This window comes from Heloderma suspectum, chromosome 5 (assembly GCF_057233095.1).
Source record: "Heloderma suspectum isolate Gila_16-S chromosome 5, 16-S_ref, whole genome shotgun sequence".
NCBI lineage: Eukaryota > Metazoa > Chordata > Lepidosauria > Squamata > Helodermatidae > Heloderma > Heloderma suspectum.
Window position 1 is genome coordinate 130430277 of NC_139462.1, and position 21913 is coordinate 130452189.

The window sequence follows — 21913 nt, forward strand, 5'->3', positions numbered from 1 at the left end:
TTTTTCTGCAGGTAAAACTCTCCCTATTGGTCAGTGGGGTGGGGCATGACCTTACAGGACCATGTGGGCCCTGCTGGGCCAATCCGGGGTTCCTGCGCATGTCAGGGAGCCAAAACCTCTTCCTATTGGTTCGTTGTGATGGGGTGAGTTCTTAGAGGGGTCACATGACCCCAATGGGCCAATCTGGGGAGGGTTTGGAAATGGCCCTGTGGGCCATTTCTGCCCCTGCAACTGTTAGGGCTCTAAATCCTCTTCCTATTAGTCCATGGTGGCATGTCAAGTTCATAGTTCACATGACCTGGCCAGCTGATCACTCCTTCTGGGGCAGGACTTCTGAAGGTGGGACTTTCAGCTAGGGCAGGACATCCAGTCTCCAAAGGGGGTAGGGCACCTGTCAAGGGGCGTGGTTTAGAGTTTGATGCGGGGTACCCATTTTCACTACTGTCTGCACTTTAGAGGCCTAGCTTTTGTTTTTGTTTTCTTGTGTGCATCTTGTTATGTGTCCATCCACACAATGGGTGTGACATAGCTGTATGGGCAGTGCTATCTCTCCTCTTACACCACCCTTCATTGGAGAGTATGTACACCCTTCTCCCAACATTTTGGAGCTGGTACTTCTCAGCACCGTGTGTGTGTGTGTGTGTGTGTGTGTGTGTTTAGTTTTTGAAGCAGTGCAATTGCACAATTATTTAAAAAGCAGTATCTTTTTTTGCTTTTTTTAAAAAAAGAGTGCCTGCAGCACAGAGTAAGAGGATTACAGCTAAGCTTACTTCTGAGCAAATATCATTGCAGATCAGGCTGTAAGTTCCACTGATTTCACCAGAGAATGCCAGATCTCTAGTATGGTCAATTTCACAACCTGATCAGACAAACATAATCTAGTCAGTTTCACAACTGAGCTAGAAAACTTCCTTTCTTGATTTTCCCTGCTTATTAATTACACTGGTCTGCAGTAGCACAATTTCAAGAAGAATTTTAAAATAAATAAATAAATAAATAAATAGTGCTTGCAGCACAGGGCTAGAGCCCTGCAGCATTACACCCAGAACTTTAGAAGTTTACTCAGAAATAAGCAGCGCAAAGCTAAGGATTGCAACCTTATCAGATTACACCCAGAACCTATGCATCTGGGGCCTGTCTACATGGGAGGTTTTCTCCAATGGTGTGGAGGCTCACAGTCATTAGGGACATATAATGTCCTGGCTACTCTGCAGCCACCCTGGAGTTTACCTGTGGGAAGCCACATTTTTGCAGAGAACTTTTACTCTGTTGTTTTTCTTTAATTTGGCTCCCCTGCAGTTCAACCGCTGTGTGCCCATCTCTCCACTTTAAATTCTGTATGATCAGGGTGTTCCAAGGGGTGTGTCTTTCACCTGGCTGTGCCTTTGGTACCCTAGGTAACTAGAGTAACTCGCCTGCCTTTCCAACACATCAAAGTCCTAGAGCGCTCTTTTGAGCCTTCAGAATCACCCTGCACTTCCTTTTCACCAGTGGGAGTAATTAGCCTCAGCAATTATGCACTTCTCTGTATGTGTTACTTCGCATTTACGATGTTGTGTTAAATCACTTCCCTGATGTTATATAAAGTTGCTTCTCTGATGCATAAGAGCTTTATCAGAGTGGTGATCTGCCAAGGTCTCAGGATCATGGGAGCCTGTCATTGTGAGCAGGGAGAAAGTGCCCAGGAAGGAGAAAGGGACGGTGATGGAAGCTATAACTCTGCAACAGTTAGCTGGAATGGGGTGAAATTGGGGTGCTGCTCTCATAGGGAGCCTTCAGATGCTTACTGGATAATTGGGTTGTTTCTAAAGGACTGTGAATTAGTTACTCTCCATTTATAATAATGTAGTAGCAGGGGGGAGCCTGGACATGGGCCAGGAAACAAGCCTCTCTCATTGGTTGAGTAGCCCCTGCCTGATTTCAGTTCAGTTTTACTCCACCTAGCCAACCTGGATGTATGGTCCTTCCAAGTGCTGTGTGACCCATGAAAACTGGTTTTTAAAGGTACTTTTCTTGCTTCCGGTGTCCTTGACAGACCAAAGCCGATTCCACGAAAATCCAGATAATACTCCAATGCGCTTCTCATTCCATTGCCATGAACCCCCCCCCCCCCGCTGCACTTGGAAGTTCAAGCTGCTGTTTTCAGTGTAATCTACTACTTCAATAGCTAACTGAAGTGTGTCGGATTAAGAAACTTCATTCCAGGCAGCAATTAATTAGGGCTGAGAGCCAGTAGATCAGGCGAAAGGACTTCCAGTGCAGGTTATAAAATGGCTCTGAAACCGGAAGTGCATGGCATGCACTACAGAAAAGAGGAACATCCCCAACGTGTAATCCACCTTTGCTAGGAGCACCTCCTCCCACTGTGACTCAGTTGTGCACAGGTTTTCCTATCTACACCAGCAAAGAGATCACACTGCTACTCTGCTCCTTCCTTCCTTGATGGGGTTTCTGTGATAAGAAAAAAAGACAGAAGAAGTGGTGGGGAATTAGTAGGATGACCCCCCCTCACATAAAATTGTGCGATGGAGTCATGGCAACTGCACATTAAAAACCTAATCTGGAAACTACCTTCTTATCCAAACTCCATTTCATTCTGTTGTGCTGGGACTGTGCTGGCTGACAGAGGCTGCAGTGCCAAAGGGAAGGAAGAGTTTGTGCAGTGTCCAAGGGTGGCTGTTTTTCTGCCCCCACCCCTCCCAAGCAGTAGGATCCAGCTCAGACTTTAGTGCCATTGACATTAGGATCCATTAGCGCTCCCCAGGTGGACATTTCTCTAAGTCAGAATGAAATAGAATTGAAGCAAAACTGCAGGAAGGTAAAATTAAGTGTCATTGCATGAATATGTTTGTATTTTAAAAAAACAGGCCAAAAAAAAGTGGTCAAGCAGAAATTATAAAGTAGATTTTAAAATTTAATATGCTTGTATAATGGTGCTGAGGGTAACTGGAAAGGTAATGTTGAAGGTGTGCCTAAGTGTGGAAGTGAAGTGGTGTGGCAATAGGGTTCAGCTGTCGGAGGCCTCTCTGCGCACATCAGAGCCAGGCTTCTTATAAAAGATGGATGCGCACTAAGATGATCTATACCAGCTGGGAAGTATCCAATGGTGACCACCTGTGAGCGGCCAGCCCCACCAATTCTATTGTGCAAGCGGTGCCCATCACTTGTGCAATGGAGATTTAGTGCTTCTGGGGGCAGCCCGAAATGAGCGGAAATACTCATTTTTGGAACAGGGCAGGTTGGTGGAGCTCACATAAGGGAGCTCTGCCAACCTGGCCCGGTCCAGAAACGAGCGCTAAGTCTGAGTTGTGTGAGCGGTGGGTGCTGCGTGCACAGCAGAATTGGCTGGACTGGCCACTTGTGGAGCGGAAGCAGTGATGGGCCCTGCTCGCAGATGGGCAGCACTGGATACTGCCCTCTGTTCTGTTCTTTCCAAAGAAATATGGGATTTTCTGTAATCTGAACAAAGATAGAAGAACCACAGAAAATACACAGGAGGACAATGATTTGATGGACATTTCATGTACATTGTTGTTGTTGTTGTTCAGTCGTTCAGTCGTGTCCGACTCTTCGTGACCCCATGGACCATAGCACGCCAGGCCTTCCTGTCCTGCGCTCTCTCCCGGAGCGTGCTCAAGTTCATATTCATTGCATCCGTGATGCTATCTAGCCATCCCATCCTCTGCCGTCCCCTTCTCCTTTTGCCTTCAGTCTTTCCCAGCATCAGGGTCTTTTCCAGGGAGTTTTCTCTTCGCATTAGGTGGCCAAAATATTGGAGCTTCATCTTCAGGATCTGTCCTTCCAATGAGCACTCAGGGTTGATTTCCTTTAGGATGGACTGATTTGACCTCCTTGCAGTCCAGGGGACTCGTAAGAGTCTTCTCCAGCACCACAGTTCATGTACATGGTGCCTAATAAAAAGTGAGTGAACAAAACATGGCGATTCAGTACTAAATGTCTAGTGTGGAAACACCCCAACCCTTCTGACACACTTCCTGCCAGTTTTGCAAGGGCACATTTGTGCCAGCACGATGACTATTCCATGACTCTTAGGGTGCTGCTGCTGCTGCTGCTGCCCTTAGAGGGCTTTTCGGTAATCAAAGCAAATTGAAAACTAAGATTTTCAGAATGTGTTAATTCACTCTACCGCCATCAAATAATGAACATGTACTAGTGAACCCATCCTTAGGCCATGGCTGCATTTTTGCAACATGTCTAAACATCTGTTTTAGTAGGTCTGCAACATGTCTAACCTTTGCAATATGCCCACACACACACGCACCCCAGCGGCAGTGCCTGACATCCCCAATAGGTGAGGCACAGGAGATTGCATCTGCCCTATTTCTCTCCCACATTCCAGGTCAGGGGTGGGCAACTTGTGTCCCTCCAGATGTTGGGGCCTACAACTTCCATCACCTCTCTCTATGGCCATGATGGCTCAGGCAGATGAGAGTTGTAGGCCAAAACATCTGGAGGCCCACATATTGCCCCCGCCTTGTTGTTCTAGGTGAACCCTATTTGGCTTTGTGTCATGGGGCAGCCATGTATAAACACCGCTCTTCACTCTTCCCAGCCCACATGGGACAAAACTGTGTCACCCAGTAGCCCAGTCACCCGCAAACCAATGAGTCCTGGGCCCCAGGAGAATTCCTGACCCTCCATCCGAGCAGTGGCCACTCTTTTTTTAAAAAAAGATTAGCATGTATGAGCGTGCTAAATGTTCAGGAAATGGAGAAATATATGATGCAAATAGAAGACAGCCAGCATGCTGAAAAATGGTACAATCGCATGCAAGGCAGGCCCTTAGTCACATGAAATTCTTGTTGCAAGTGTAATCCAATAGTCAACTGAGAGCTGAACGGCTCAAGACCTGACTCGATTCTGACTCTCGAGCTGCTGGACTAAATATGCAAGTTAACCATATTATTTATTACATTTGTGGGGACTGAAAAAGGAACACTGTACCCCTTGTGCTATCCCCACTGCTACTGTTTCCCATGTAAATCCTCTTCCCCTATAGCAGACCAGTTTTGGTTCCTCCTCCTCCTCCATTTGGTCTACTCATTCACATGAGTACAGCTAAATGTGTGTTATGATCCCCAGGTCAGTCTCCCCATGTTCAGGGAATGAGGCTATGGGCTTGGAAGATGTGTCAGAGTGAGAAAGAGAATGGCCCTCTATGCTGACCCTGAAGAGCCCCACTTTCCTAGAAGACCCTCCATATCAGGAGCCTGTTTTGCTGCCCATTCCCCTGAGGAGACTGTGCCGCCTTCCTCTGAGTCTGAGGACTCCAGCCACAGAGTCCCGGCAGAGCCACGGCCTCCCCACTCACCGTCAGAGCCAACAGCTGCTGAAGCGGGCAAGGCTCCTCTAACTGGAAGAGGCTGCTGCCAGTGGAGGCAGAACTAACCACCGCGGACTTCCCCACACGGGGCTTTTATCCTGCTATTGAGATTGGTTACTTATGGGTCCTTTACATGACATTGTCAACCTTCAGGGCATCTCCCACACTAACTGACCTTTATCCTGGTTTTAAAAAGATCGAAGATAATGAGCTATCCCTCATGAAAAGAGGAAATCCCGCAATAAGAGGAGCTAGACCACAGCACCATCTAGTGGCTATATAATGAAACCTATAGAACAATGCAGATAAGGTGGAAAGGGGGGTGAAGGGAAGTCTGTGTAAAGGGAGCCCATCATGATCCTGCATTTAAAATGGAAGCAGAAAACCCCAGTAAAGTTGTGAGATTTTAGGCTGGTGTATAAATGCTCCCAGACTGAGCTGAAGCCCTATTTAGGTCTCAGCCCAGGGTTGCCTGTTGCTGATGCCAGCTTGTATGGATCTCCAGCATGAGCACCACACAGAGCTATCTGAGGCACTACCTGGAACTTGAGCTGAGCTTTGCTTCCTTTGCCTTATTGCAGGGGTTGGCAACCTGCAACCATCTTGATGTTATTGGACTCCAGCTCCCATCGGCCCCAACCAATATTGCCAGTGGTCAGGGATTATGGGAGTTGGAGTCCACCAACATTTGGAGGGCTACAGGTTGCTTACTCTGCCTTACTGGAAACTGAACTGAACCTTCTAGAAACTGGACTCTGCCTTGCCCTGCATGCCTGCCTTGGCTAGCCATGCTGGGATGTGCTCTGTTGCCTAACGCCCTGCATTGGGCTGGACCCTCATCCGACTGAGACCACCACTTGGAACAGAGCAGACAGACAGAGCCAGTGTGGTGGAGTGGTTAGAGCACTGGACTGGGACTCGGGAGATCTGGGTTCTGATCCCTACGCAGCCACGAAGCTTAGGTGGTGACTTTGGGCCAGTCATTGACTCTCAGTTTAACCTACCTCACAGGGTTGTTGTGAAGATGGAAAGGAGAGGAGGAGGATCATGGAAGTCGCCTTGCGCTCTCTGGAGGAAAGGCGGGATATAAATGTAATAAAGAAATAAATAAAAGTTAATCTGACCAGGCCATTGGGAAAGATGTTCATACTAATGCATTTCAGTAGTGGGCAAAATCTTCCAGAGGCAAGGGATTCTGAAAATTTTAGTTTTTAATTTCATTCGATTACAGTTAAGATAAAGAACCATTATTAATGTGAATGATACTTCGCATTTGTGTAGCACATTGTAAATGTGTGAAATGCAATGAAAGATTTTTTCTGTAATCTTTACAACAGCCCTTACAAGGTAAGCTATTATCATCATCATGATCATCCCAACACTGAAGGTGTGGGAACGAGAGAACAGTGGCTCGCCATGCCTGAAGTCTGCCCACCGCGAACCTTGCGCAAGTCCGGTTCAGGGGACTTTCTGACCCACAGCTCACAATCAAAACAAAAGGGATGCTTAAAGGGATATATGATGCTGTTTCAGTTTCAGATAATATCATATACATTCTTGTCTCTCTAATTCTCTAGAAAAGAGAAATGCACATTGCTGACTTCACAAAGCCATCATCAGTCTACGGATAGGGAGGGTTTTTTGCTTTCCTTGAAACGCTGGCATTTATGATGAAAGAATAAAGGATATGTAGATGCAATTCGGTTTTAATTATCTACCCTTTTGTTCCCGTATTAGTCAGTTACTAATAGATGTAGCAGCATTGTTCTATCTCATTTTTAAATTCCTAACATTGGGCAGTTCACATTAAGGACTTTTTTGGTTTCTTGTACTTCGAAACAATATAGTAAAGGTTAATGCATAATACACCACCACTTTTAATTCAAATGATAGTTCCCTTCTAATCTTGAAAAGAGGTGATTTAGCTCACCTTATCTCATGAGAATGGGTTTTTCTTGTTCCTGTAAACAACATCTGGGTTCTGCTTCTCTGATAGTTGGCCAGTTCATTGCGAGGAAATGGGAGTAGAGGTATTGCTAAGAGGGCAAAAAAGTTAACATTTGAACATGCCTAGTGCGAATCAGAGTGGCCTTATTGCAAAGTTACAGGAAATACACAGATTGGAGGGTCATGTGAGAAAGCGACTTCCTGACAAATTGGTTGGCCACTAGCAAGAAGTGCTAACTAACGGGACAGCAAGACTTAGAAATGCGGGTCACAGCTGCCTGTCTCTGTGACCCAAAGCGGGTGGGGGAGTGGGGAAGCATTTGCATTTGGTGCTGGCTGGCAAGAAGGAGCTTGATCTGGAGAAACCAAAGGTGTGCTGTCTACTTTTGGAAGACCAACCAATGCTGCTTGATAGACTAGCAGAGCCTGTCTAGATGTTTGCCTGGTCTTCTGTGTTTAATTTGTACACGTGTAGATAATTTTTTAATTAGAGTTTTTTTAAATTAGAGAATGACTGACATTACAAAACCCACAACTTTTGAGAGCTCTCTCTTCACCCAACGAAATGGAACCTGTTAATTCTTACCCCTTGGGGAAATGGGCACCACAAAGCAAAAGCACATGAAGCTGATGTGTTCGCTAGAGGCGAAGGTGCCCCTGAGCAATCTTTAGTCATTTTTCACATCAATTTTGTAATTGCCCCAATGGGTTAAGATAAAAGCTCCCCTGGGATCCCTTGTGAGTAAAGGCCAGCTTATAAATTTGAAGAACAACAAGCAAAGGTCTGCTCACACAAGGGCACCGTTGCGCTGTTGCCCCATCAATCAAACACATGTTTTCAAATGTGTGGCTTAGATTTCCTTTAAGTCTTTCCCGTTAACATGTGTTAACATGCTGCCAGTGTTAATGCAGAAGAGAAATCAGGAGGGAAGTATTTATATGGCAATTAAGTGTTCTGAACAACATAGGTATTTGCATTCATACTATAGGCTCATAGGATCAGAGAATAGTAGGCCTGGAAGGGGTCTATAAGACCATAAGTACAGTATATTCACATTGCAAGCCAACTATTGCCTTGAAGCCTCACCTGTGAAAACTCCACACACTCCTTGTGTCATAGGGTGGTGATGGTAGTGAGGGGGAGGGGGAGGAGGGAAGAATCACAAGGGATAATCCTATCCCTTTTGCCCCCACATCAGAAAATCCCCCAACAAAGACTGAGTGACACTCATGTAGGTTTGGCACCATCTTTATATAAACATGATGCATTATTAGCACCACCCTTGTTTGGGCAATGGGACAGGTATATGCAAAGATGACACCAACGTTATATGTGTATCCATCATCACTATCTGTATTGATGGATTTTCTAGCACTGAGGAACCACCAATGATCATGGGGGTTCACCAAAAATCAGTATGTGGTCCATTGTGACTGCAACCCACGGCCTGCTGCCGACTTCTGCCTTACAACGGAAATGCAACTAGCATTCCACCAAATACTCAAAATCCAGCAGCCACTCTTGAATTTCTAGTGGCATCTTCAGATGTTTCTTTCCCCCTTTCCCAGCTGGGATTTCAACACAGCAGTCTCTCAGCCTTTTGCGCCCTCGGGGGGGGGGGGGAGTATAGAACAGGCAAACCTACAGCCAATTTCAGATCTCATCAGTAGTAGATGCAAGTTGGGGCGGGGGGGCGGGGAGGAGAGAAGTAGCATCTGAAGTCGTTGACTTTTCAGGAGAAGCCTACAATCAAGTTGGCACATATGATGTCTGAAATTTGACAGTGTTGACGTTTAACTGTAGTTCTTGATCATTTGAAAGGTCAATGGGAACATATCATATAGCAAAGTTTTCACAGGAATTCTGTATTTTTTTTGTACAGGGTCTTCTTGTAAGTGTGTTTTCTTCGAATATTTAGTTGATGAATAGCTGGCAAACCTTCTGAGAAAGCTTCCTTTCCAGTCTGTGTTACACAATCGGCAGGATGTGTAGCACATGGTACTAGGCAAACCAAGCACTAGTTTTCAACTTTTCCATTTCATTTCCACCATTCCAACCATAAAGGTAAAGTCACGACTGTGGAACTCCCCTGTCCTCCCCTCGACACACATACCAATGATGAATGTAGCGCAAGCAACTGGAGGCTGTGCTGCAGTGGCCAAGGTTGTATCTTTTGTGCAGCGCACAAGGAAGAGATTCACCACTACCAGACCTTAAAGCTTCTGAACAGCGCACAATGTGCACCAGTGCTGGGAGGATGGAGCTGGCCGAGCTGCTAATATGACCCTTAGGATACCTCACTAGCCAGCCCAGTGTTTGTGAGGTCTATTTAATAGACTGCTGATAAAGGCGCTGGAGAACAGGCAGCTAGCAAAAAAAAGTGAGCAACCCAATTCATGAAATATGCTGCCTCTTGATTGACATTGATTCTGTGTGTTAAGGCAGGGGTAGGCAGGAAGTAGATCTCTAGATGTTTTGGACTTCAACTCCTGACCACTGGCCATACTGGCAGGGGCTTCTCGGAGTTGAAGTCCAAACCTTCTAGAGATCTACCTTCTGCCCACCAGGATGAACCAAGCAACAGTTGGCTAGCAGATATATCACATCTTACACTGTGGGAGACTGCAGAGAATGGAGACAAAGAGTGAGAGCTAGGGGCTTCTTCACATGTAGCTTTTATTCTGCTATTGAGATTGGTTACTTGCAGAAGTTTCAGGTCCTTTAGATGACGTCACCGACCTCCTCCAGGGCATCTCTTGCACTAAATGACCTTTATTCCATTTTTTAAAAGATAAGAGACCATGAGCTATCAAATTACTATGCTTGAGTTCCCTCGTAAAAAAGGAAGACCCACAATAAGGGGAGCTAGTCCAGAGCGCCATCTAGCAGCTGTATAATGAAACATACGGAAGACTCGGATAATGGGGGAAGAAAGCACGTGTAAAGGGAGTCCATCATGATCCTGCATTTAAAACAGGAGCAGAACACCCCATTTTAAATGCGGGATTTTAGGCTGGTGTAGAGATGATCTAGGATTTAAACTGCAAAAAGTGACCTAGCTCTTGTATAAATGAGTAGTCATTTTCTCATAAGATATAATATTCGTTCTCTGTACTCATGTCCAGAAAACTACCCAGGGAAAGTTTCTTTATCCCATTTCCTTGTAATTATTTTGTGTCAGAAAGGTATCTCTATTGTGCAGAAAAGAAGCTGCGGTGGCGACAGCTTATGTGCATGCAACACAGCCTTGTTGAAAGGCCCGAAAGATCTTGAACGTATATCCTAGGAATCAAGGAATGCCTGGGAACACCTGAGGCAGCAAAAGTCTTAGATGCTTTGCATGCTTCCTGCAACGGGCAAGACAAGCTCACTGCATACCCCTCCCACCCGAACTGTTGATTAGTCGAATGAGCAACTAATGTGGTGTGCTCCGCAGCAAACACAACAGCAGCATGCCAGAGATTCACGGTCCAACTGTGTGGTGCCAAAAACTGGGCCATCCATAAGGCACATTGTAGTAAATCACATGGGAGATGGTGTTACAGCTATGGTGACTACTAGACAAATCATCCATTTTCCTTGGCATGTCCACCCTCACCACCAGTAAGCAGTCATGTGGACATCGGAGGCCCACTCCACTGTGGCGGTAGTAGTTCAGTTTATTGTTGTAACCACAGATCATATCACAGTAAATCAAAACATGCACATAACAATAATACAGCATCTATACATCTTACATAAAAGCAACAGCAATTAATTACTAACGTGCAAATAAAATAATAAAATCCTGATTGCCTAACTGTGGTTACGACTAAAATGGAAACCATCCTAGTACTAAAACTAATCCTAAACTACAGTTTAGCGAAGTGTCTGGCTGCTGGCAAGATTAATAGGTACAGTTCTCTTTCTAATTTTAAGAGTCAGCAAAGTAAACAATGGCCACTTGGTCGCAAACATAGGAAAGTCCATCCGCCAACAGAGAGTAAACACATTTTATTTTATTTATTTTATTTATTAAATTTATTAGTAGCCCATCTGACTGGTCACCCAGCCGCTCTGGGCGATGTACAGCATATAATAAAACAGTTTAAAACAATAAAATTCTACAATAAAAACGTTTTCTAAAATACCCTAACCCACCCCAAATGACTGCCTGAACAACCACGTTTTTAATGCATGGAGGAAGCTCATTAAAGAGGGGGCATGGTGGAGTTCCCTAGGGAGGGAGTTCCACAGAGTGTGGGCCATCACAGAAAAGGCCCTCTCCCTAGTCCCCACCAGTTTAGCTGTCCTGGCTGATGAGAGAGAGAGAAGGCCATCCTAGGCTGATCTTGTTCAGCGGCCTGTCTGGTGTTGCTGGAGGTGCTCCTTAAGATAGGCTGGGCTGGAACCATATAAGGTTTTAAAGGTCAAAACCAACACACTGAATTTGGCCCGGAAAACAACTGGTAACCAGTGTTCATTCCGCTTCAGAGCCCATGAAGTTGGCAACAATCTGGCCCAGCATTTTACCTCTTACTACTTCATAAAGTGGGCAGCATAGGACATAATGTTTAATGTCCTCCACTTGCGCCTGGCGGCAGGGCTGCTTCATGGGGACTTTGCAGAATCTGCCCTCAAGATATTCCAAAGGCATAGTTTGAAAGGTTGTGAATGCCTTCCTTCCCCTTCATGGATCATTGCCTTGTTGTGGTGAAGGGGCTTACTTAACTCAGTGAAGCCATAAGCTATGCCATGCAGGGCCACCCAAAACGGACAGGTCATGGTGGAGAGTTCTAACAAAATGTGGTCCACTGGAGAAGGAAATGGCAACCCACTCCAGTATTCTTGCCAAGAAAACCCCATGGAACGTATCACAAGGTTAAAAGATATGACACCGGAAGATGAGCCCCTCAGGTTGGAAGGTGTTCAATATACTACTGGGGAAGAGCAGAGGGGATTTCCAAGTAGCGCCAGAAAGAGTGAAGTGGCTGGGCCAAAGCCGAAAGGACACTCAGCTGTGGATGTGTCTGGTGGAGAAAAGAAAATCCGATGCTGTAAAGAACAATATTGTTTAGGAACCTGGAATGTCAGATCAATGAATCAAGGTAAGCTGGAGGTGGTCAAACATGAGATGGCAAGATTGAACATCGACATCGTGGGAATCAGCGAACTCAAATGGACAAGCATGGGCGAATGTAATTCAGGTGACCACCATATCTACTACTGTAGGCAAGAATCCCTTAGAAGAAATGGAGTAGCACTCATAGTCAATAACATGGTGGGAAAAGCAGTACTGGGGTACAATCTCAAAAACGATAGAATGATCTCAGTACGAATCCAAGGCAAACTATTCAACATCACAGTAATTCAAGTCTATGCCCCAACCACTGAGGCCAAAGAAGCTGAGGTTGATACATTCTATGAAGACCTACAACACCTACTAGAACTAACACCAAAAAAAGATGTCCTCTTCATCATAGGGGATTGGAATGCTAAAGTAGGAAGTCAAGAAATCACTGGGATAACAGGCAAGCACGGCCTTGGTGTACAAAATGAAGCAGGACAAAGGCTAATAGAGTTTTGTCAAGAGAACACGCTGATCATAGCAAACATGCTTTTCCAACTACACAAGAGGCAACTCTACACATGGACATAACCAGATGGTCAATATCGAAATCAGATTGATTATGTACATTGCAGCCAAAGATGGAGAAGCTCTATACAGTCAGTCAAAACAAGACCTGGAGCTGACTGTGGCTCAGATCATGAGCTTCTTATTGCAAAATTTCGGCTTAAATTGAAGAACGTAGGGAAACCACTAAACCATTCAGGTATTACCTAAATCATATCCCTTATGAATATACAGTGGAGGTGACGAATAGATTTAAGGCATTAGACCTGATAGACAAGAGTGCCTGAGAAACTATGGACGGAGGTCCGTAACATTGTTCAGGAGGCAGCAACAAAATCCATCCCAAAGAAAAAGAAATGCAAGAAAGCAAAGTGGCTGTCTGATGAGGCTTTACAAGTAGCTGAGGAAAGAAGGGAAGCGAAAAGCAAAGGAGAAAGGGGAAGATATATCCAACTGAATGCAGAGTTCCAGAGAATAGCAAGGAGAGACAAGAAGGCCTTTCTAAATGAACAGTGCAAAGAAATCGAGGAAAACAGTAGAATGGGAAAGACTAGAGATCTTTTCAAGAAAATCGGAGATATCAAGGGAACGTTTTGTGCAAAGACGGGCATGATAAAGGACAAAGAAAGCAGGGACCTAACAGAAGCAGATGAGATTAAGAAGAAGTGGAAAGAATACACAGAAGAACTATACAGGAAAGACCTTAATGTCCCTGATAGCCATGATAGTGCGGTCACTGAACTTGAGCCGGACATCCTAGAGAGTGAAGTCAGGTGGGCCTTAGGAAGTATTAGTAACAACAAAGCTAGCGGAGATGACAGTATTCCAGCTGAGCTATTTAAAATCCTAAAAGATGATGCTGTTAAAAGTGCTGCACTCAATATGCCAACACATTTGGAACACTCAGCAGTGGCCACAAGACTGGAAAAGGTCAGTTTACATTCCAATTCCAAAGAAGGGCAATGCCAAAGAGTGTCACTACCGTACAATTGCGCTCATTTCACATGCCAGCCAGCAAGGTTATGCTCAAAATCCTACAAGCTAGGCTTCAGCAGTATGTGAACCGAGAACTACTGGAAGGACAAGCGGGGTTTCGAAGAGGCAGAGGAACTGGAGATCAAATCGCCAACATTCGCTGGATCATGGAGAAAGCAAGAGAATTCCAGAAAAACATCTATTTCTGCTTCATTGACTACGCTAAAGCTTTTGATTGTGTGGATCACAACAAACTGTGGCAAATTCTGAAAGAGATGGGAGTACCAGACCACCTTACTTGTCTCCTGAGTAACCTGTATGAGGGTCAAGAAGCAACAGTAAGAACCGGACATGGAACAACTGATTGGTTCAAAATTGGGAAAGGAGTATGACAAGGCTGTATATCGTCGCCCTGCTTATTTAATTTATACGCAGAGTACCTCATGAGAAATGCCGGGTTGGATGAATCACAGGTCGGAATTAAGATTGCCGGGAGAATTATCAACAACCTCAGATACGCAGACGATACCACTCTAATGGCAGAAAGCGAAGAGGATCTAAAGAGCCTCTTGTTGAGGGTGAAAGTGGAGAGTGCGAAAGCTGGTTTGAAACTCAACATTAAAAAAAAACTAATGTTTTTCATGGCATCTGGCCTCATCACTTCCTGGCATATAGAAGGGGAAGAAATGGAAGCAGTGACAGATTTTATTTTCTTGGGCTCCAAGATCACAGACGGTGACTGTAGCCATGAAATTAAAAGACCCTTGCTCCTTGGGAGGAAAGCTATGGCAAACCTAGACAGCATAGTATAGAATCATAGAATCATAGAATAGTAGAGTTGGAAGGGGCCTACAAGGCCACTGAGTCCAACCCCCTGCTCAATGCAGGAATCCAAGTCAGAGCATCCCTGACAGATGGCTGTCCAGCCTCGTCTTGAACGCCTCCAGTGTGGGAGAGCCCACCACCTCCCTAGGTCATTGGTTCCATTGTCGTATTGCTCTAACAGTCAGGAAGCTTTTCCTGATGTTCAGCTGGAATCTGGCTTCCTGTCACTTGAGCCCTTTATTCCGTGTCCTGCACTCTGGGATGATCAAGAAGAGATGCTGGCCTTCTTCTCTGTCACAACCTTTCAAGTACTTGAAGAGCACTATCATATCTCCACTCATTCTTCTCTCTCAAGGCTAAACATGCCCAGTTCTTTGAGTCTCTCTTCATAGGGCTTTGTTTCCAGTCCCCTGATCATCTTTGTTGCCCTCCCCTGAACCCTCTCCAGTGTGTCTGCATCCTTCTTAAAGAGTGGTGCCCAGAACTGGACACAGTACTCCAGATGAAGCCTAACCAGTGCTGAGTAGAGGGGAACTAGTACTTCCCAGGATTTGGAAGCTATGCTTCTATTAATGCAGCCCAAAAGAGCATTTGCCTTTTTTGCAGCCACATCACATTGTTGGCTCATATTCAGCTTGTGATCGACAACAATTCCAAGATCCTTCTCTCTTGTAGTGTTATTGAGCCATGTATCCCCCATTTTGTAACTGTGCATTTGGTTTCTTTTTTTCCTAGGTGCAGAACTTGGCATTGATCCCTATTAAATGTCATTCTGTTGTTTTCTGCCCAGCGCTCCAGTCTATCCAGATCACTTTGAATTTTGTTTCTGTCTTCCAAAGTATTAGCTATCCCTCCCAATTTTGTGTCATCTGCAAATTTGATCAGCATTCCCTGCACCTCCTCCTCCAAGTCATTAATAAAAATGTTGAAGAGCACTGGGCCCAGCACTGAGCCCTGCGGTACCCCACTCGTTACTTCTCCCCAGTTTGAGAAGGTCCCATTGATAAGCACTCTTTGAGTCCGATTCATCTAGCCCACTTTGAGCTAGTTTGCTCATCAGGAGATCATGGGGCACTTTGTCGAAAGCTTTGCTGAAGTCGAGGTATATGATGTCCACAGCATTCCCACAGTCCACAAGGGAGGTTACTTGATCAAAAAATGAGATCAGATTTGTCTGGCAGGATTTGTTCTTGACAAATCCATGTTGGCTTCGAGTAATCACTGCATTGTTTTCAAGCTGCTTATAGGTGGATTGCTTTATCATCTGCTCCAGAATTTTCCCAGGGATTGATGTCAGACTGACAACATTAGCCCTCCTCCAGTCATCTGGCACTTCCCCCATCCTCCATGATTTCTCAAAGAGTTCTTCAAAGATATCATAGAGAAAGATAGTGGTTCTGAGAGTTCTTCTGCCTGCTCCTTTATTACTCTAGGATGCAGTTCATCTGGCCCTGCAGATTTGAACTCATTCAAAGTAATTAGGTGTTCCTTGACCATATGCCTATCGATCTCAAATTGCAATCCTGCCCTTCAGCCTGTACTTCGCCTTTGCCAGGGGGGTCATAGACCCTCTTTTGGGAGAAGACTGAGCCAAAGTAGGAATTGAGCACCTCTGCCTTTTCTTTGTCATCTGTTATCATTTTGCCATCCTTATTTAATAGCTGAACAACCATTTCTTTCCTCTGCCTTTTACTATGCACGTAGCTGAAGAAAGCCTTTTTGTTGTTTTTAGCATCCCTCATTAACCTCAGCTCGTTCTCAGCTTTAGCCTTCCTGACACCATCCCTGCAATTCTGTGCTACCTGCCTGTACTCTTCCTTTGTTACTTGGCTTTCTTTCCACTTCCTATATGTGTCCTTTTTTGTTTGCAGGTCATGCCTAAGCTTTTTGTGAAGCCACACTGGCCTTTTCTGTTGTCTTCCACCTTTTCTTCTTGTTGGAATTGTTTGTAATTGTGCCTTGAGAATTTCCTTTTTTAAAAGCTCCCACCCATCTTGGACTCCTTTTCTCATTAGCGTTGCTTGCCATGGGACCTTACTGATCATTGTTCTGAGTTTATTAAAATCAGCTTTCCTAAAATCCAGGGTACACATTTGACTACACTTGGCTTTTGCTTCCCTAAGAACCAAGAACTCAAGTACAACATGGTCGCTTTCCCCCAGAGTTCCTGTAACTGCTACTTGATCCACTAAGTCATCTCTGTTGGTTAGGATCAAGTCAAGGATAGCCGATCCTCTAGTTCCTTCCTCTACTTTCTGTAGGAGGAAGTTATCCGCCACACAAGTCAGGAATTTCCTGGAGGGGCCATGTTTTGCAGAATTTATCTCCCAACAAATATCGGGGAAATTGAAGTCCCCCATTACTACTACATCATGCTTCCTTAAAACACTGGCTACTTGCTTTTCAAAAGTTTCATCCTCGTCTTCTCCTTGATTGGGTGGCCGGTAGTAGACTCCGACCACCAGGTTCCTTTTATTCTTTGCTCCATTTATTTTGATCCAGATGCTCTCGATGGGGCTACCAAGCTCATCCTCCTGTATTTCTGTGCAGAGATATGTATTTTTCCCATACAGTGCAACCCCACCTCCCTTTCTGTTCCTCCTGTTCTTTTTGAACAAGTTATATCCTTCAATTGCTGTATTCCAGTCATGAGAGTCATCCCACCAAGTCTCAGTTATACCTATCAAGTCAGAATTTCCCTCCTGTATTAAGAGTTCAAGTTTGTTCTGTTTGTTTCCCATACTCTGGGCATTAGTATATAGACATTGAAGACCATGTGCTTCATAGTCTGGCTTTCTTCCTACATGTGTCTGAAGACTATTATTGGGCGCTCTCAGAGCTGTTCTCTCCGTTGCAGTGCATGCACCTACGTCCATTGTTACCCCCAACATTACATCTCCCTTTTCCCTGTAGGATTCAGTTTAAAGGCCTCCTGATGAAGTTCCTCATGCTGTGGCCAAACACATTCTTCCCAGCCTTTGTGAGGTGCAACCCGACCCTTGCCAACAGCCCATCTTCTAGGAAGTATAGCCCATGGTCCCAGAATCCAAATCTCTCTTGTCGGCACCACCTTCGTAGCCAGTCATTCACCCGGAGTATTTTTTGTTCCCTTTCTATCCCTCTTCTAACTACTGGAAGGATGGATGAGAAAACTATCTGGGCCCCAAAGTTCTTGAGTTTCCTTCCCAAAGCTTCAAAGTCTGACGTGATTTCTTCGTAGCTCCACTTGGCAGTATCATTTGTTCCCATATGGATGAGAAGAAAGGGATACCTGTCTGTGGGCTTTATGAGTAAGAAGCAGAGACATCACCTTGCCGACAAAGGTTCGAAGAATTGATGCTTTCAAACTGTGGTGCTGGAGAAGACTCTTACGAGCCCCCTGGACAGCAAGGAGGTCAAATCAGTCAATCCTAAAGGAAATCAACCCTGAGTGCTCATTGGAAGGACAGATACTGAAGCTGAAGCTCAAATATTTTGGCCACCTAATACGAAGAGAAAAGTCACTGGAAAAGACCCTGATGCTGGGAAAGATTGAAGGCAAAAGGAGAAGGGGATGGCAGAGGATGGGATGGCTAGATAGCATCACCGATGCAATGAATATGGACTTGAGCACACTTCGGGAGAGAGCGCAGGACAGGAAGGCCTGGCGTGCTATGGTCCATGGGGTCACGAAGAGTCGGACACGACTGAACAACTGAACAACAACACATTAAACATTAAAAACACCTAACGTTACAAACTGCTAGGTGTTCGCTTTTTACTTTTTTGTGATATATACCCACACAAACAGATATATACATACATACATACATACATACACATACGCATATGCATATGCATACACATATATATACACACATATCCTTTCCCGACCTGGTGCCCTCTGGATGTTTTGGACTACAACTCCCAGCATTCCTGATTATTAGCCATGCTGGCTGGGGCTGATAAGCACTGAATTCCAAAATGCGTCAGATTAAGGAAGGCTGAATTAGCCACACAAGGAGGGTGGCTGATCAGCACATTTTCTGCAGCCTCCTTCAGCTCTGCATTCTGAAAAGTGCCTACTTCACAGGGAAGTGATACTCAGCAAAGCTCATTGGAAAGCTAAGCATTGATTTGTAGGTGTCATGAGGCTTTTTCACAATTGCTATCCGCATTATCCTTTACATACTTGTGTGCAGTCCATGCATGTGTTATGCCTTGCACAGCAGCCGTAATGTCATCAGCCGTTTCCTCTGTCTGCAGTCCCGCGGTGGGTCTGTCTGCATGGCTGTGTGCAGGGCTGGCTTGAGGGATGGGTGAGCTGGATGGTCACCCAAGGCGCCAAACTGAGGGAGGCGTCAAGCTGAGCTCAGTGGCTGTGTTTTTTAAATGTACTGTCTGCAGTGAGCTGGGGTGGCAAAAAACCAAATGTCTGTAAGCTTCTTTTCAAGGTTCTACAGTGTGAAGGTAGGCCTGACTAGGCCTTGTAAGTAGTTTGGGTGAGGTGAGGTACCTGATGGGATTGAGAGAATGTGTATATGTCTGACCATGAGAAGATAATTGTAAATTGTAGCAAGACATTCCTATCCACCAAAGTAAGCTCATCCCTAAAAGATAAGGCAGCTGTGCTGATAAAACTGTTGCTGAGCTAAAGTTGCTCTTGAGCAAGTGTAGTTTTCTATGCATTTTCTTTGTATTTTCTTTGTTCTCCAACTTTCAGTCTCTATAAATGCATCCTGTTTCTTTTTATTTGGTGAGACACAGCATCAACCCTCTCTCCCACAGCTGTGATGTGCTTTATTAAATTTCTGACTGTTCAACCTAATAAAATATCAAAATATGCCTTGGATATTTCCTTAACAATTTGGTGCCGTGACTCAGATCTCAAATGCTGAGGAGAATCGAACCAATTTGGACCACCATTCACTGAACATCCCAGACGCGCACACCAAGGTAAGAGACCTTTTGAAATCTCTAAGTCTGAGACTCAGTGTGATGCTGCCCCTGGGAGGATTCTGCCTTGGCTGATGGGATACCGCTTAAGGAGACAGTCAGTAAGCACTCGGTAAGGGGATTTTTTGTTGGGGGGGGGGGTTACAGACGTCCGTGGGATATGGCGCCAGGTGAATGAGAGTTGCCTTGTATGAACGGAGGTAAAAAGGACCACGGCAAATTATAGTTGCTGGAACCTTGTGTGAGTTTTCCTCCTTCCCTCCATAGTATGAGCCAACTGGCAAGGCAGAGACCTCCTCAATAAATAATTCCTGAATGAATGGAGATTGCAGTGAATGACCTGACCTTTCCTTCACTTCCCTGCCATGGTATGAGCTACCTTGACTGATTGTGCCTCCAATTCAGTGAGAGTCGGTCTCTGACTGTACCTCAGAATTTGGCAGTGCCTTTCATTTCTTGCAGCCTGTGGAGACCTCCTGATTGTTTTCCTGTGTGCTCCTGTGTAAATTAAGCATAGGGTCGGATTCTTCCAAAGGAATTCCGCAGCCCCAAACGGGACTCCTTCAATGTACATGCACAGGAATTACGGACCTAAGACTTGCAAGTTTTGGACAAATGGAACTTGACCCACCCAAACAATTTCCCTTGGTTGGGACCTTTGATTTGGACAGAATTGTACATTTAAAGGGAGCCTTAGAATCTCAGGGTTCCAATGTGGCACAGAGTCAATGGGAATGCATTCTTTGATTGGTATGTTGAGATGTCAGAAAGGTCACCTAAGTTCCAGGGAGTGGAGTCTTAAGAAGTCCCAAGAAAAACTGAAAGACTAGGTCAAATTTTGAAACACCAGAGAAAAGCCACCAAAATTTAGAGAAGAATTGCAAACAACCATCACTTGTTAAAATCCTAATTGGGCTAGCATGAACCAACTCATGCGAGTTATTTTGCCCCAAGAAGTGTGCACTAGATTAAAGGAAGAAGCAAATTGGCCAAACCAAGAACCAGCTGATCTTAATACTTTAGACCAAGTGCACATCAGACTCCTAGGAGCAATCCCTGAAATTTGTCTACAGAAAACTGATTAGGCTAAAAATCATCAGTTGTAAACAAAACAAAAGTGAGACTATAGCAGACTATATGGATTGTCTAAAGACATTAAAAAAACACTTCACACATCCCAGCTGATTCTGCCCCTCCCCCTCATCCTCAGAACTTCTAAGACAGTCGAGAGGTTTATAACTTCATTGATACCCGTTTCTTTCTATTGACCAGAGACCTTTTATGTACACTTAGTTGCACTATCTTTGTTTCCTGACAGAGTATATTTAGATATTCCTGAGCCACTTCCCTGGTCTTCGAAAGCTGAATCTGCTTTCACTGCTCCAAAACAAGCACTGTTCTAAAACAACTTGGGTTTCCTGATTATTCCATTCACTCTCTTCTGTTATGAAAAAAAATCTTGCGCTCTTAAGTGTGCTTACCTAAAAGCATAAAGATAAGAGCTGACCAGTAACATGTCTCTGCCCGATGTGATCCAGGCCTTCTGGGCAGTACCAGTGCTGCAAGCCCATCTCCCTTGGGAACCCTATGCCGCAGGAGAGACATTGAGAAACCCTTGGCAGTGTGTTGTGCCACAAGGGTGTTGCCAGAGGGGCATGTCACCTTGGCATGCTCCCTTAGCAGAAACATTGGCCTCAGACACAAATTCTATTTCATGGTTAACGTATTATCAGATTTGGCACCAGGAATATTACGGAAGAGGAAACAATTTAATAGAATAATTAAATGGCTTTGAAAATAGAACATAAAATACTTTTGGAGTTTGTCAGTGAAACTGTTAGTAATGTACCATCAAAAGACTATTGTAATTCAATTTGAGGAGGAAGGAGACAAATGCTGTGACTTTATAAATCAAGAATAAACAGATTCAGGGCAAGAAAAGGAAGGGGGAAGTCAGGATAGGATTTCAGGTGCAAATTGTTCTGGCCTTGTTTTTTAAATTTATTTGTGTCCGTGTGCGGGTGTGCTTGCATTTTCTCTTCTCTTTTCATACTTTTAAATATATACATTTATAACAATTCCAAATGAAATTAACATCAGACTATCTGGAATGATCAAATAAAGTACTTAACAGAATTATCTTATGAGGGAAGGGGAGAATCCATGGCAGACAAAACACCATTTTCTAAGCCTTGCCAGCTCATGCTGGCCAGGGCAGAAGTGGGGGGGCAGGATCACCCATCCTTCCTGGTTCATTTTTAAAAATCCTTCC

At 44.7% G+C, this 21913-nt stretch overlaps 1 long non-coding RNA gene across 1 annotated transcript; it reads right to left on the minus strand.

Annotated features, from left to right (window-relative positions):
• Positions 1–2897: 2897 nt before the first annotated feature.
• LOC146344475 (uncharacterized) lies at positions 2898–21238 on the minus strand. The gene is made up of 4 exons (XR_014792226.1): positions 21123–21238; positions 7275–7380; positions 6349–6412; positions 2898–3911 (listed from the first exon to the last, which is right to left on the minus strand). It is a non-coding gene; the product is annotated as an uncharacterized LOC146344475 (long non-coding RNA).
• Positions 21239–21913: the final 675 nt, after the last annotated feature.